Raw genomic sequence first — 17,252 nt, 5'->3', positions numbered from 1 at the left:
AATCCACGGTGACTTGGTGCAATGTGTGGGTCGGCCAAAATGCCAGAAGAGTCCAGCAGCAGGGGAGGTGGAGGAGAGTGCTGCTTTTCAAGGGGGACTTTTGCAACTCTCCGTGTCAAAATCTTTTTCTAGAAAGCAAGCCTTTTATACAATTTATTTGACAATGACTTCATTACAAGCAGTAAGAAACCTTCTCTAGATGAGGTTTTTTTGGAGATCCACATCCATCCAAGTTGTTAACGACAGGTAACATAGAGGGTAGGTTTTATATGTTGCCTTTCCTTTCTCCTCTGCCTTGGAAAACGGGTCTACCCAAATCCAGCCACTACTGCTGAAGATCTCCAAGCTCCATCAAAGCACCACTCCGCTTCAGACTTTAGCTGCCTTCCATGCTGCTCTGACACCTAGGATAGCCTACTTTGGCCCTCCCAGATACCCACCCACAAACCCAGCTGAAACCAAAACAGGCACGGAGTTGATCTTCGTCATCCACCAGTTTTGTTACGTTGCTCTCCCCCTCACTCGCTCCCTGGCTCTCCAGCTGCTGACACAGCCACTGAGGCTGCTGGCGCTCATGTTCACGGGCCTCTACACGTAGCTTTGCCACCAGACAGGTTTTCAGGAACGTCCAGCTTTCCATGCCCTCCTTGCCTCTGCCAAAGCGCTGCTGCCAGGCTGCAGCCATTGGCCAGTTCCCCTCATCCACTCCTTTACTTTACTTTCCATGTGCCATGGTGACACTGGATGCAGCCTCAGGGAGGTCACCTGCCAAACCCCAGCACGCTTCAGATCCAGCTTCCTTTTACAGATCCCACTCCTGCAGACTGCTTACTTTAAGCAATATATCTCTCCTTGTCCCATTCCATGTTCCCTAACCTTTGCCTCCTTGTTGTTCACAGGGCATGAGCTCCTCAATGCAGGGATTACATTTTTCAGAGTTTGGAAAGATCTTGCATTAGGTGCTACCCTAAATGCAATAGTAGTACCCTGAGGTTCCAATCAGATTATGGTGCCACATGGATGCAGTTACAAAGACTGTTGCAATCTCAGAGCTCTTATTTAGAAACAAGACACTTCTGTATGACATCAACTACCTGATGCAATGAACTGTGTGTCCTGAGATACATGAGATTGCACCTAATGATCTTTCATTTATAGTACGGGAAACAAGAGCAAAGAAATTAAATGAAGACATGCTTTGATAGGTTTATCTGTTTTATTAGCTTAATAAAAATAAATGTTTGTTACATTTCCTGTAATTAAATACATATATATATACACACAATAGGTTTTCACTCAAAGATACATAATTAATAGAAATCAAAGGTTTCTGTTCATAATCTACTTGTGGGAAACAATGAAATTCACAGTGGGATTCAAACTTCATTGGATTCAACAATACACTGTCTGCAGTGATGCAGATTAAAGGCATCAAACTATCATACACTTTGCAATGAAATATTTCTCAATACCCTGTCTTATTGGCTGACCTATAGGTTTACGGTTGATTTTTAGAAATTAATCTTTATCATATAGCAGTTGTATCAGACCTAATGGGGAGGGAGCACATCACTGGATTTCGTTCTGTTCCACAACATGAGGCATCCATCCTCACCCTTTTTTTTCTTTTGTCAGTCAACTCAATTGTGAAAGATGACACTGCAGAGGATCAAGCTCTCACCAAGTTTTCTTCCTCTTTTTTTCCCAAGAGAGTCCACCTATAGCTCACTGACCACCATTTTTAAAATAGTGTGATTCGCTAGGGCTAACTCCTGCAGTCTTTACACAAGGAAAATTCTCATAGGCCTCACCAACTGTGTATCCTATATAACACCCACCAAAGACAGGACTTTGATTATAAGGAAGTGCAAACTGATGAGGTAATTTAATTTTCCTTTTGTCCCATAACAGCCTTTCCTTAATTTGTAAACCTACTTTAATCTGCATAGAGAATCTTGGCATTTTTCCATGAACACGTGTGTTGGAAAGAAACAACATTGTTACAGTAAGAGAAAAGAACACAGGTAATCAGAGGGAGGTTTGAGCATCACTCCTCGTTGGGATCAAAGTGCAACTGTAAATTGTTAGAAAGAGCATGTGCTTGCTGTGGCCACATCAGACTATTTTCCTCCATTGGCTGTCAAAGCAGTTCTCAAACTGTTTGCAGGATAATGATGCACCGCCAATTCTCACTCTTTTGTCTTCCAGAAGACCAGGCAATAACGTGACAGAATACCGCAAAAGCACCTGAAAAGAGAAAAAGGAACCAGTTTGGCTCTAGTAAGAGATCTGCTACAAATCAAAAACAAAACAAAAGCTGAAGCGAGGGATGGAAGGTAACAGTATGATCACCAGGGTCATCAAGAGTCGAGAACAGCAGTGGACTGGGCAACTGGACAGTATACGCAGAGGGTGGAGGAAAGGAGATGGGGTGGTGGGCAACCTGTGGAAGGGAGCAGGCAACTTCCCACTGGATGTCCATGTAAGCCACGCTGCAGTTACCACAAGGATGCTGCCAATTACAAATGGGTCAGAAATAGAGAAAGAAGTACGTGGGTGCTATGAAAGATTTGTTCGCCTTTATCATAGCCTACCTATCTTTTATTATAACATCTCCTGCCCACTGTACTGCAGTTGTGCTGCTCCTGAGACCTCTTGTCTGAACAACCTTCTTGTTGCAGGTCAGGACAGGACCTGCTCCACTGTTCTCTCAGGGAACCAATAAATCCCTTGACAGAGAAGCACAGATACAGCAAGGCAGTCCTCAGGTTTTTTGTGTTAAAAAATAATACTGGTTATTCAACAGCGTTGCTATTTTTTATGCTACTCTGTTCAGAGAGAAAGGCAGTCCTCTGAGAGGCTTACAGTCTACATTTAGAAGAAGATGAGTCACAGGCAGGGAAAGGGACTCACTGGAAGGGAAAGAATTATACACAGGTCAAGCGAGTGGTTTTGCATCTCTTGCTTACATTCATCACACATTCCTGGGCAACAGGCATATCCCCCTTTTCAGGGTTAATCCCTGTTTTCCCATGAGCTTTGCCAGTCTGTTCCCATTTCCCATACGCTGCCGCAAAGCCCAGAGGAGCACCCAGTCATCTGAGCTGACAGAACAGACAGGCATTTGGAATGTACTCACACATCAACATGCACACACATGTATATGAGCATACCCTGCCAAGGCCCCAGAGATCCACGTTTCCACAGCATGTTTTATCAGTTCAGGCATGTAGTCAGCTCCAAACAACTGCAGATGCGATCTGGCTCAGGGTGGTGATGCAAGCCTAAGTCAGCCGACAACTCAGCTACATTGCTCCATTGCATGGAAGGTGGCCAAACTGTATGGCAGATCACAAGAGAGATGAAAGAGAAAGTATTTAGGAAAGCTAAAGGAGTACAGACATGCACAAGTAAAAAACCAACAGTAAATTAACAAAAAATTAACAAAAAATAAGGATGTAGAACTACAGAGAGGAAGACATCAAAAGGAGACATAAAGAAAGCAAAAATGTAGCAGAGAGGAGAAATAAAATACAATGAATAAGGGATAAAAGAGCATTCAATAAAAAGAGACATTCAATTTCTATTATTAAGTTTTTCTGTGAGTTTGCTGCCACAAGTACCTCACGAGCAATGACACACCTCAGCGAGACCACTTTCCCATGTCTCACACGTACATCCTCCCCCAGCCCTGCTCTCCCAGTACCTGAGGAAGACACCTCTTACTACAAGCCCACAGATGAGAACCAAGGTCAGTCACTCACTGTACATACAGTGAGGTGTGTGGCCAGGGGGTCTCAACACTCGGGAGGCCTCAGCACTGGGATCCACTCCTCACCCCAGCCTGGCTAGCCTAGCCAGCAGCACCGTCTACTCTGCAGCAACCCTGAGAGTAGGATGGGGGATTGTTGGTTATCTGTGATGTGTCACTTCTTTCCTGCCACTGAAAGAGGTGTAGTCATTTGTTTCATTAAATGGCATTCTTGTACCCAGTTCTAATTTTATCCCTTTACAAATATGTTTTTCATTCTAGCAAGTCGAGTGCAGCTCTCCCTCCTGTACAGTCATTCTGCTCTCATGCCTCTCTTACCATTACTCACACTTATTGCAATGAGGCTGGATTCGATAAAGGGCCTGGCTGTTGCGGTGCTGAGCACTGCAGTATGTCTTTGCCTACATCCATGGCTCCAAATTAAGACACCCTGCCTCAGTGTGCATTGAAGGCAAAAAGTAGAATACCTAAGAATGAGATCTACACTGTCCATGCTGTTAAGTGAAGAACTCTACAGGAACCAGTTGGACATGCCAATAAATCTCTCTAGACACCTCCAACAGCAGTGGATCCTAACGCTGGGGTGAGGCAAAGTATCTTGTGTGGAATTCCCAATCCTGAGCCTTTTCTTAGGCACCTAACTCCATCCCCTTGCAGGGGTCATGGTACCCCTCTGAGCCCACACGCTATTTAGCACTTACCTAGGAACACAGGAACTCAGTTTTCCCTCCTCTGCCTGAAAGGGCTTGCACCAGTGAAGTGTCTTAACAGCGTGGCAGAGACGTGTGCTGGGTGAGGTGCTCTCGGCTGAAGCTGTTGCACAGCACATAGAATAACTGGCTTTCCATCAGCCGCAATGATGGGAGGGAAAGCCAGTAGGATTGGAGGGGCGGGGGCGCTGAGGCAGACATTCTCAGCTCCATCCCGTGCATACATCTTAGCATGTGTTAAAGCAGTGTATTCGGGCAACTCTGGAAGCAGGTATTTATGTAGCCCTCCTGGTTCTTGCCATGCTCCCCAGTAAGCAGGGGCTTGGGGATCTATGTTTAAGGCTCGGGCCTTGTCAGGAGCAGCTAGCTGGCTCTCACTTTCAGCCACTCCAGTACTCCTGTGGGCCTAACGCAAGGCACCTCAGCACTCATGAAGAAAGGGCACCCAACTGACCCAGGCACTGAACAGTCACAGAAGAGCCGATCGTCCCTGCTCTGCAGAGCTTACAGGTGCAGTGAGCCAGACAGCAGCAGGTTGGATGGAACTGGTGCCATTAAGTTCCATAATAAATAAGCAAGCAAGCACAAATTTTGATTTACGTGCCTCTCATCCCGCAATTGCACACTTTTGACCGTAGTTTCTATGAGAAGGACAGGAACTTGCAAACACAAGTCTTAGCTTTGAAACTGAGTCATCCAGGCAGTTTAGGTTACCACACTGTGCAACAGCTATACACTCCTCCTGGTTTCTTAAATAAAGCTTGGGTGTCAGCAACCTGTCCTTCTGCTACAGGGATTAAAGTCCAAAATTTCTCACCAACAAGTCACTCCAGGCAAATGTAGCAATGGAAGCTAAACAGAACCTAAATCAAGACAGTAGTTGGCATATTAACTACTTGAGTCTACACATTGTAAATTTAACATGCCACACAGATGCACACTGCTCTTTATGAGAAGGTCCGTTCAATTCCCCTTAACAAGAATAGGAAACATTGCAAATGCCACTACAAACTTCTAGTACTTTATACCGGGATTTTTCACCTTTACCTACTATGAATTAACAGGTGAGTCTCTTGTAAAATCTCAAAATTCCTCTTTTTGTTGCCATTCCCCATTTAGAGTTCTCAGAAGTGATTACAATGGGGAGCTCCAGATCCTTTCATCATGCAAACCAAGGAAAGGCTTGAGTAGAACGTGCATATAAAGCTGTTTTTTTTAATCACCAGCAACGCTGGAAATCAAGTACTTCTCAAAAAAAATTCTAATAGTTGTGCATGCTGCAAATCAAAGTGCAGCATGTGTTCAGTGGAGAGACATAATATGGGCCGTGGCAGCATAAGATTAACCTTCTTCAATCCTACAGCCCACTGAAATGTATTGATTTTGAGCTGAAAGTATCATCTGTAGAAACGAAATACTGTGTTCTCCTTGTTTAATCCTTATTGTCTCTGCTACCTAGTTTCGTAACTGTAGATAAGCGATACAGAGACCTGTCCACATAAAATGAACAAAGTTCAGGAATGCATGTCCCTCACGCCACTGCCAACACTCAGTGTCACCTGGCATGATGCATTCACTTTCAGACCCAGATGATGGACTACATTTGATAATAAACCGTTGTCTCCTCATCTATAACCTATTGTTCATCCACTGCACTGTATTACATACACTCAACCCTCTTTCACTGCATCCTTTTGTGGAGTATATTGAATGTGACATTGTGTCTATAGCTCTCCCTCCACCCCCCTCCAATGCATCTATTGTCCCTGAGAGAGCCTGCCTAGCACAAGCTGGTTCATATCCATGGGACAGGAATCATGCAACATTTCCTCTCTTCCACATAACTACTTCACCTCTTCCATATCCCAATGGACTAGCTTTGCCCTCATATCCTTTTAAAAAAATCCGTCTTCCTCAAGTATGTCCTTAAAGATCCACTTGCCAGACAGTTCTAGTGCCCCTGCCATAAGCTGGTACTTCTAGAAGACTTTCTCTTGGCTACTCCCAGTATTTCACAAACATGAATTACGCTTTGAAGAATGCCCATTAAGTACAATGTATCACTCCTAGTTTGCATGTGAGGAAATGTAATGGCAGAGAGTTCAACTAGGACCCTACCAGGGACAGAAGTTGAGAGCAAAAAATCTCAGTTTCCTATCTTTAACACCCAGTTATGCTTCTGTATTTTTTTCTTCAAATTATCCGTAATTCTTTAAAATGTCCACCTTCCAGGCTTCCTAGAGATTTCTACCATTAAAGTCTGGCATTTTAAAAAAGACCCTGGGAGATTCAGTCATTCCCAGGATTGTACATTGCTTCCCACTACAACACAGATTTGGATCCCAAGTACCCATCATTGCAGGTGGTTGCCCTAACTTCATTGCTTCATCAATGTGGCACTGCACTCTCTCCTGCCCAAACAGTAACAGTTCTTCCAACATGCACACTCATCCTATACCTGTCTTCTCTAAATACCTCAGAGGCCCTGGGGGGGACGAAGCACGAGCTTTTAAGAGACACATCTGCTGAGGTAGGCATGGGATTTGAACTTTAGTTTCCGTGTTTCACACACTTGAACTGTCAGACCACTGATGGGCACGGTGTGTCTCACTTTGTGAGGCCCAAACACAGCTCACCTGCTTTAGGAGACCTGTCAGGATAGACCCCCACTGACAGCGGTGGGAGAGTGCCATGCTGGTACAGCCCAGCGCAACCACACCGCTCACCAGCGCTAAGGTCACCGGGACCTTGGCAGGCAGAGAAATCTAGGGGCAGGAACCGAGGTCCTCTTACAGTTAGACAGCACCTGAGCAGGTGATTTGGGGGGACCTAAGCTTTATCTTTAGAAGCTAAGAAGGCAACTAGATGTTCTGGATGGTAATAGGAAAAGAAGTGTTAAAGTTTGCTATTATATTGGGGAATTTATGGTAGTAGACTATTGCCTTGCTCAAACAGGTGAAGTCTGGCTTCTCTAACTTGATGCTTCTTTGTGTTTGATGGTGGGAGAGCAAAATTCATTTAGCCTTAGTGATTTAAACCAAGCTGTCATCTCCCAGAATACCACAAGAAGAACAGTAGCAATCATTTGGACTCTTTCCACAGAAACACTTGAGACAGAAATGATCACCGCCACTCTGAAACAAGTACAAACAATAGTTTTATCCTACTTACTTATTAGTTATTCTGCTTTGACTAAATTCTGAGAGAAGTTTCTGTATATGAAGGCACTGCAGGAAACAAAACAAATAACTCCAAAAGACGGCATTTCCTTCTATCCCAGGATTTTCACAAGTTGGAGAGAAACCAGGGGAATGCCAATTCCTATTCTCTTCTTGCTATTTCTGTTCCTATAGATGCTGCTATAACAACATCCAATAGCTTTTGTAGGACCATTTTAGAGGTACTGAGCTTTTTTTTTTTCCTATGGGAGGAGCTTATTGAGGATCTTATCATTACCTCTCCTTTGATTGTTTTTTCTTTCTGAGAATAAGAGGAAGTAAATGATGTTAAGACCAAGGACACCATAATAACGTCCCCATCCAGAAGGCCATCTATTCAGGGGGTGTAAATCACTATCCCTCTGGAGACATCAATGAAAATCTGAAGATTTACAGCAGCAATGACCTGGCTCCAAAGCATTCCTACAAATAATAATTAACAACAAACAAACAACAACAATAATAAAACAAAAAAAACACAACCCAAAAGGTGCTGCTGTAGGCTGCAGTGAACTGTCCCTTTCCCAGTCTACTGCTACCAAACCAAGCTCTGACATACTTTGATTTTGTTCAGTGTGTAAGTTCCCAGTACTTTTATATATTGATCCTCTGCTATTTTTACTCATTAACCAGCATATGTAGCAAAGCAGGTGTATGTGTATATACACATACATGTGTGTGAGTATACACGTGTACACATTCCTCCCACACTTGTTCATATAAAACCAGCATAAGAATGGATTTGTCCTACTCTTAATAACAGCACTAACACCTTATTTTTGTTTAATATTAAAATATTAGCTGTTTTGCTTTTGTTATTGAATCATGTGAATGCCATTATCAGCCTTATCACATGAATGCTTCACACGTCCACAAACTTGCTCCTCCAATTGGTAGTATTTCACGAGGCGTAATACAGTGCAAGAGAACAAAGAACTGGTGACACCAGTGGAAGTGCCTCTTTTTGTGGTGGAAAGCCTTGTAGGATGACACAGGCAAATCAGGTCAGAAAATTTTCCTTTGCTGTAGTCATAGAATCATAAGTCCTAACACTAGGTTCCCACCATTTCAGTGGGAAAGTCCATGACTTCCTTCCAATTAAAAAAAGTCAAGAAAAGAACAAGAGAAATTATCTGCTATGAAAAGGAATAGTTTTCTTTAAAGAATCAGACTTATGATGGAATATTTTTCAGGAATCCAGGTTACATAATGACCAAGTGCGTTTCATTCCATACTCATAGAATCACTTTATGGTCACATTTCTGCCCTGTAAGCTTTGAGATTCTGTTTGTAGCTCACATCCCACCATCTACTATAGAAAAAAATGTGTAAGAAACCACTTAGAGATAATATCTATTTCTTTCTTTGTCTTCAAGTCTTTCACACTGTCTCCTACACATGACTTCTTCACCTCTAGGGGGATGAAGGAAGTTTAATCCTTATAATCCATTCACTCCTCTGCTTCAGCAACTAGTGAAAGTGCCACTGGTAGCACTTAACGCATATATTGATGATTAGATTGATGCCATCACTTGATTTTCTATTGACCACTGAATGGGAAGTTACCTCCTTAAAGCAAATTCTTTCTCTTTAAATAATCTGTGACAGTTGTGGACTGAAAAATAAAAATAAAACGGATGGCTGAGCAATGACTGCTTAACTCCCTGCTTTGTGGAGATTTTCTAAATAACAAAAATGCCAAGTAAAAACCTAAAATGTCTGCCTAGAGTACGGTAGCCTTGCTGAAAAGCAATGATCTTTAATTTTAAGGTTCTTCTGTTAATTCTTCAGTGCTGCACGTAAAAACTATACAGTCTAAAAGGCAGAAGAAAAGATACAAGGTCTCAGGTAACATCCCAAAGGGAGCTGATTATACATACATTTCAGAATGCAATATTGTCTTGCCCTAGATGACTTCAAGTTTTTCATTTAAATACTTTCCCAAAAATTGTTCCATGAAGACTTCTACAAACAGCCCACCCAGGGACAAGAAGTTAGGCAGCACTGTGTGAGTGCACCTTCAACCATGGTGTCCAAACCATAAGTTTTTCTACTCCCAATGTTAAAGTTGGTGAGGTAAAGAACATTGCTTCTCTTCTGCCAGCACAATTGAGAGTGTGCAGGTGATAAGCAGTGGATAGCAAATATAACCAAAACTACTCTGCTTCTAGTAAGGGGCCTGAAGAAAATAACTTAATGGGAAAGGAAATTAAGATGACAAAACACAGCACTTTCAAAATGGGCCCGCTATAAATGTACATATCCATCTCTGAATCCGTTTTACTGATACGTAAGAATGCAGAATTAAGGGAGGGGATATCCAGGATTCCGAAGACTGCCTTCCATTGCCACTGAAATAAGAAAACAGAATCCATTAAAATTAATTTCCTATTGAAGAACTGGAAAAGCAATAGTTCTTTCCAGATGGGAATAGGGTAGGCCATAAGCTAATAGCTTTAAAACACATGACAATACATTATTCACTTTTTCCCTGTCTTGAACTTTTATATTTTATTTTGTTCTGGACTTGATTTTGTATCTCAAGTCATCTTCAACAGCGAATCTTTCCTGTCCCATTCCCATGAGAAGTTTAAGCACGCTAAGCCCCAAGTTCAGCTAACGGCTGATGCATGGCACCACATTCTTTCAAGATTTGCCTTCAAAAAGGAGGAAAAAAAACCCCACAAACAAAATTCAGCAAATTCACTTCAGACCGATTTATTTCACATACTGTTATTTGTCATTCCTTTCATACATAAAATAATGTACCTCCAACTAATTAACAAATTCCTTTAAAACATCAGAATGTTTAACAAGAAGCTGATTTTGCTCTTTGGGCCCACTATTAGCATAAATTAAATTAACATGTAATATTTTTCCTCTTCCCTCCCTGCTCTGTCCTCAGAGAAACACCTTGCTAACACGGAGACTACCAAGTCCTGTTTGCTTCCTGGGTTTGTCCCTCCATAACTTCAACACACTTTAGCACTTTCATGCATCTTAGTTCTTCCCTTTCACATTAAAAAAAAAACCCCAAACCAAACGAACTTGTAGATAAAAACTGAGACACACACACCACCATCCCCCCGCCACGTGCAAGCATTTGCTGTCGGAGCAGGCTGGCTCCCAGAGGAGGCCACAGGACGGCATGGCTCTTCGTTTTTGATGCAGAGCTCACCGCAAAGTGGAAGCAGAACTCATCACACGCTGTGAGCCCGTGAGCCAGCGTCTCGGCCGGGGCCAGCGCCCCGAGCAGCCACAGGAGCTGCGGGACGACAGGAGCGCAGAAGGGACGCGGAGCCCTGAGCGGGAGCCATACAGAGGAGCCGCATACGTGGTTTAAAAAAAGCAAACTCCCGCTTGGGCGGAAGAGGCTTTGGGCGAGCCCGCAGGGAGGCTCTGCCGGGCCGGGCCGGGCCGGACAGTGCCCCGGCGCCCTGCGGCACGGTGCCGCGGTGGAGCGCGACTGCCCGCCAGCCCAGGCCAGACCGAGCGCCCCGCGGCCGCCAGGGCCGGCTTTCGACCTGACACTCCGCCCCCACCACTGACGGGCCCTCGCCCGCCTGGTCGGTGACCGTGCCCCAGGCAGCCCTGCCGCGCACGGCCGGCACCGCCGCGGGGAGCTCACTCGCGGGCAGAAAGTGACAGAGGGAGGCCCCGACTGCTCGGCCCCCGGCCGCTCCCCACCGGGCACGGCAGGCCAGCGCCTCCGCCGGCGCCAGGGCTGGCCGGACACGCCCGGCCCGGCTGGTTCTGGGGGAAAGCGGCAAACCCGCCACTGACCTACCGGCGCCTGAGGCGGGCACCGCGGGCAGGCCGCGCCGGCGCCCCGGGGCTGGTCCTCACGGAGCGGGGGAAAAAGCCAGCGCTTGTCGAGCGGCACCCGCCGGGCACGGGCCGCCCCAGCGCGGCGGCTGAGGGCACGCAGGCCCGGGGCGTCCGGTCCGGCCACTCTCCCGCCTGGTGGGAGAGAGACGGCCCGCCATGCCGGGCGGGCGCCGCGACGGCGCTTACGACAGCTCCCGGCATGCCGCGGCGCCTACAACTCCCAGCCTGCCCGGCCCCGCCGCCGTTAACCCTCTGCGGCGCCGGGGCGCCTCCGCAGCCGCCAACCCCGCGCCGCCCGCCCGGCCCCCCCGCCCGTCACCACCACTTCCTCGCGGCGGGCCCTCCGCCGACAGGCCGCCCGGGGCCCCGGCTCCGCTCCTCCGCGGCCCGTGGAGGAAGAACCGGCCCGGCCCGGCTCGCCAGCGGCCCGGCCCGGCCCGGCCCGGCCCGGCCCAGCCCAGCCCGCTGATGCTATAGCAGGTTTCTGTACTCCTGCAGCGTGGTTTCTGGTCCCAACTACTGCTGTTTGTTGCTGGCGGCGGTGGTATTAATTGACTGCTCCCTGCCAGTTAATGAAAAGCAGGTGAAATATCTTCTTCCAACTGTTTGGGGTTTTTTTGTTTTAGTTTCAAAAGACAAATTGTAATAAGTAAATTAACTCAAAATAGCCTTACAACCCCCAGAAAACTTTGGGACAAATTTACCAGGAAATGCTGGGTTATCCTGCAGTGAAAGTAATGTGAAAACTCAGTCATGCTATCATGTTTTGTTCTCCTTCCCATACACTCTTCATATAGTTGCTCACTATACTCATGACTAACACATACAGCACTTTTTAGCTCCTCTCTTAAAATAAGTAGCAAATGATGTGCATACAACTAACCCACTGCGTACTGAAAAATAACCCAGAGAGTCAGAATCCATTTTTAAAGTAAGCGAGGGACGGGGGCAGACAGCACAAGTTCATGCAGAAGCAGCACCTCAGAGTAAAATCCACTGGGTCTCACCCGAACCCCCTTCGCAGCCCAGCATCCACGCCCCGAGATGCCCCCCATGTGCACACAGAGCTCATCCCATATACATCTATTTTAATTGCAATATTTTTTATGAAAGCCTTGTGCAGCAAATATAAGTCAAATGGCTCTAATTTGTAGTGCTACAAACCGTAACATGCTCAGACGTGTAACTGCCTGACAGACTACACAGAAATCTGGCTTGTGCTCCAACCTCTGAAACAAACGCAAATACCCAGAAACGTTCTGCTATTTCTCCAAAATTAAAATACTAAGTAAAACAAACCTACTGCCAGATTTTTCATACAAATACTTCTTTTTAAAAAATAAATCACTACAAATTTATTACTTATTTCAGACCATAAACACAGAGGAGAGAAACACACATTTTCCTTTTTTCAAAAAAAACCTTATCAATAAGAAAAGCACATATATAGTTCTTTTTTTAAAGTTTATTTTTTAATACCTTGTCCCTTAAATCAGCCTCCAAGCCAACAGCTTTATCTAGAGAAAACACAATTGGAAAGCCTTTTTATGTTGTACTGTTTTTCAGACACTTACAGGAGGTTTTTAAAGACAATTCAGAGCCATGCTATTCCAAACGGCACAAATACAATTATTTAGAATTTATTCCTTACTGTGGCAATTTTTACTTTGGTGTATTTTTCAGAATTCCCTGGGAAAACGCAATCAATTGCCATCTAGCTTAGCGCACCTACACTATTACCTCTTTCTCTACATTTTCTCTTTACAAATCAACCACAAACATTTTAGAAGTATTTTACATATATCTAATAAAGTCTTAAAAAGGACAATACCACAAGAGAAATGCTCAAAAACAAACTGAAGGTGTAAATGACCCCCTCCCATCCTCGAGACATACCTATAAAATCCCTGCTCACTGGTACAGGATTATACATTTCATTATGAGTTCGGCCTTTTTATATTTTGTACTATTTTAACACCCCAAATTTATAGATTTTTAAAATTGGCATGTTAAAGGGGCTTTATTTAAGGATTTCAATGAAAACAGTGTTATGTTTTGTCATATTACCATAATCCTTCTTTTTAAATCACTTAGAATTTCAGTATAACCTAATTAAGTAATTTTAAGTAAGTCTTAACCCAAATACATAGATCTAATAAAAATGTATTTTGCAAACAGGGAAAATGGACTTCTAAAATGGATTCCTCAGGTACGAACAAAGATGCTGAAACCTTGTCTCCCCACAAACTTTGAGATCTGAACTATTTCACAGCACTTTTACATTTAAAAACCAAAATACTTATACGAAAACAAATTTCACCAAATATCAAGCATAATGTTTCATTCCAATTTTATTTGTTTATTCCTTTTATATTTAAAAGAAATCTTTCAATTTTCCTTGCCAAAAAGGAGGGAGACTAAGGGAAGAAAAATACTGCAAAATCCTAGCTACCTATCTTCACGTATTGTTTATTTCAAAGCTCTTCTAACAGCAGTTTATGTTGGGTTTAGATATTGTAAACTATTTTGCCAGTGGAAATATTATTATTTGGATTTTTGCCTTTTAAAAGGCTACAGAACAACATTATAGATTTTAGAGACTTCTAACCATTTTTAATCTCTCTCTCACAGATGCTACAAACGTCCCATTTGGTAAATGGAATTTACATTTCTCCCTTGTCTAAATTATCAGAGTTGAATCAACAATTCAAAACAGAAAGAACAAGTGATGTACCGTAATACAACAGCAAGTCCAACACTTTAACACAGCTGCTCTCTCTATTGGTGTATAATAAGCTTACAGAACATATAAAATATCTCAGAAATATAGCCTCTTTCCTGATCAGAAAATTTGACTTATCTGCTAATTTGACCTCAAGCAATTGCATTTTCTCAAAAAGCATCCTATCTATAACTTTATGCCATTCACTGACTTTTGCTTAATTAACCAGCATGCTTTAAAAACAACTATCATTCCTTCAACTTAATCAAAACAGACTATTTTTAATTGCTACCACATCAAATATATTTGTCAATACAATAAAGCTGCATACAATTAGAAAGAACTGTATTTTTTAGCTCTGTCTTTGACCAACCATAAATTACAGCATCCACTTCCAATTTATTTGCTATTCTAATATGAGGTGAACTGAAACACACACCACAGCTCACAGATACATCTATCTTTCTATAACATCCTATCATTTGCATCTTTTAATGGGAAAATCCAGTACACCACTGTCAGCACTGCCGTTCTCCCACAACCAACCGGACCTCAGAAGGACTTGGCATTAACTTCCCTCCCTCACAACACTTTGCCTCCTCACCTCTCTCAAAACAAAACAAAAATATTTGCGTTTGTCTGAAATGTCAATAAACTCCAAAACTGAAAAGGCCAAAAGGTCAGGTATTACTTAATCCAAACAGAAAATGTATTTTCTCTCTATGTTGAAAGCCGTCAGTAAAAAGCACCTTACCCAAGAAGTAAAGTCCACCTCCCTTGGATGGCCATCCTTCTGTCCAGAATAGGGGCTGTGCCGTGCTCCCTATAACATAAAAGAGAATAGATTCAAATTATTATATGTTTAGACCTGTTTCTCTACATTCAAATTACCTGGCCCTCACAAGGCTTTGTAACTCTTGGTCTGAAAAGCATCTTTAAAACTCCTATTATGTTCTAATTAGAGCCCTCAAAATTGTTTTTGCTAAGTCAGGTAGGTACACATGTCAAAAATTAGCTCCATACACAGTCAATCGAAGCACCAGATTCTCCAGATCTGGTTTTCAGTTCTTAAGAGGCCTGTATACTGCTGCATGATCCATCTCATTAGCAACATTTATTCTGCAAATGGCATGACCTTATATTAAAAAAATAATATATATATATATTGAAATTTATAAATCTATTTTTTTTTTAAAGCCATTTATATGAGGGACAGAGTCCTAAGATATTCCTTCCCACAGCATCTTTTCCCTCTCCTGTTTTAAAAGCTGAATACCTTCTCAGGTAAATATGGTGTTTGCTTTACTCATTTTTCTGTGATTTGTGTTATTGTGTACTTATTTTGTGATGCTGCAGAATTTACATAGGCCTGTAGTTTTGAGAGTTCTATCTCCTCCCCTTACCTGCGAGGAAGATACCAGCTAAAATCACTGTCTCTACACCATTTTAATGTCCCTTTTCCCTCTACACTTTTTCAAACAAATGTGAGAGGAAAAAAACTTAAGATAATGAGTACAAATTCATGGTATATAACATTTCCCAAAAAAAACCCTGTTTCAGTTTGTCATTTAAGAAGCATTACCAATGTAAGTCATGGTCAGAAAGCCTCAGCACTGTATTTATGACTAAACTGCTTTTTTTTTTAAAAAAAAAAAAAAAAAGCATCTGCCTGTGTTGAAATCTTTTCTTCCATCTTTTACCTTTCTCCTTCCACATATTTTACCCTCCTCATACTGCTTAGATCCTAGCGGACTGTTGCTGCACATGTATTTTTCCACCCAATTTCCTAGACATTGACAAATGTGAACCAAGGAAGCATTTTGCACAATGTTAACTTGTCTAAACCATTTCTTTCCTCCATTCTCTCTTTTTCTCAATGGCACCCTATGCTTTTTTTTACCCTTTGCTTTTGTTTTGTTTGGTCTTTGCCCACTTTTCTGCACATTTGTCTCCTGCTGATCCTATTAGAACAGGCAGGAAGAACTGAATGTCTCTCTCTCCCATTTGCTACACTGTGTCTCATTTTTTAGTGTTTTACAGATTAAATACATTCTACCATCATTTTAATGTATTTTTAAAGATACTTTTTTTCTTCCTTCTCTAGGAACTTGCTGATTACAGTCACCCATACTTTTGCAAAGCAAGGTGAGCTCTGTCCTGCTCTAACACGCTCCTGTCAGCATTCGTAAGTGTAAATGACTTGCAAGCCTGTGATGCAAAGCATAAAAAAGGAAAAGAGGGGTAACATGTAGAGATGCCCCTTAACATCATAAAGAAAAAATTAGACATTTTAAACTGATCCTGAATTTTTAAAGAGATACCATCATGAGAAAACACCTGTCTTAGTGGAAATCTTCATCTAGATCACTAGCAACACTTTTCTACACTAATAAAAGTACAGAAATATTTAAAATTCAAATTTACTGTTCACATCACCCGTTTAGGATTTACTTTTGTGCATTTCATTCAGCCTGGGGAGTGAAAGTTGCCTGTTGGTTTCACTTCTGTTCTCAGCCTGTTTCACTTTCATGCACTGGCAGAATCTTTTCTATTTTCAGTTCAGCAAGGTTAAAGAAGACATTTACATTTTTAAACAATTCTCATTATACTTATAATATGAACAATTCATGTCCATCTCTTTCCCAGGACACTAAGAAAAAATAATTTGAGGGCAGCATCCTTCTAAAGGAGCAGCTTTCACCTGTCTCATGTTAGGTTGTGGTCTGCTCCTCCTCTCCCTGAAATCAATAGGAAATGTGCCATTAACTTCACTGACAGCAGGATCAGGCCTCTAGGTCTGTAATCCACGACAAAATAATGCCATATGCAGACCAATATATTCCTTATAACATACAATGTTTGCCTTCAATTATTTTCCTATGCAAACTCAAGGGAAAAGAACAGCCCCTGCATTTACCTTTCTGTATACTTAAATTAGTGATAAATACCCTTCTTGACATACACCGTAGGAAATTAGAGGGCATCTATCCACTTTGGTTTGC

General features: G+C 42.7%; 1 long non-coding RNA gene across 1 annotated transcript; it reads right to left on the bottom strand.

The window, feature by feature from the left end:
* Positions 1-1,209: 1,209 nt before the first annotated feature.
* Positions 1,210-11,708, bottom strand: LOC137662831 (uncharacterized). The gene is made up of 3 exons (XR_011048062.1): positions 11,488-11,708; positions 3,174-3,338; positions 1,210-2,247 (listed from the first exon to the last, which is right to left on the bottom strand). It is a non-coding gene; the product is annotated as an uncharacterized lncRNA (long non-coding RNA).
* Positions 11,709-17,252: the final 5,544 nt, after the last annotated feature.

The sequence above is a fragment of the Nyctibius grandis genome, chromosome 4, assembly GCF_013368605.1.
Source record: "Nyctibius grandis isolate bNycGra1 chromosome 4, bNycGra1.pri, whole genome shotgun sequence".
NCBI classification, from domain to species: Eukaryota; Metazoa; Chordata; class Aves; order Nyctibiiformes; family Nyctibiidae; genus Nyctibius; species Nyctibius grandis.
This window is presented reverse-complemented; position numbering and strand designations above follow the sequence as displayed.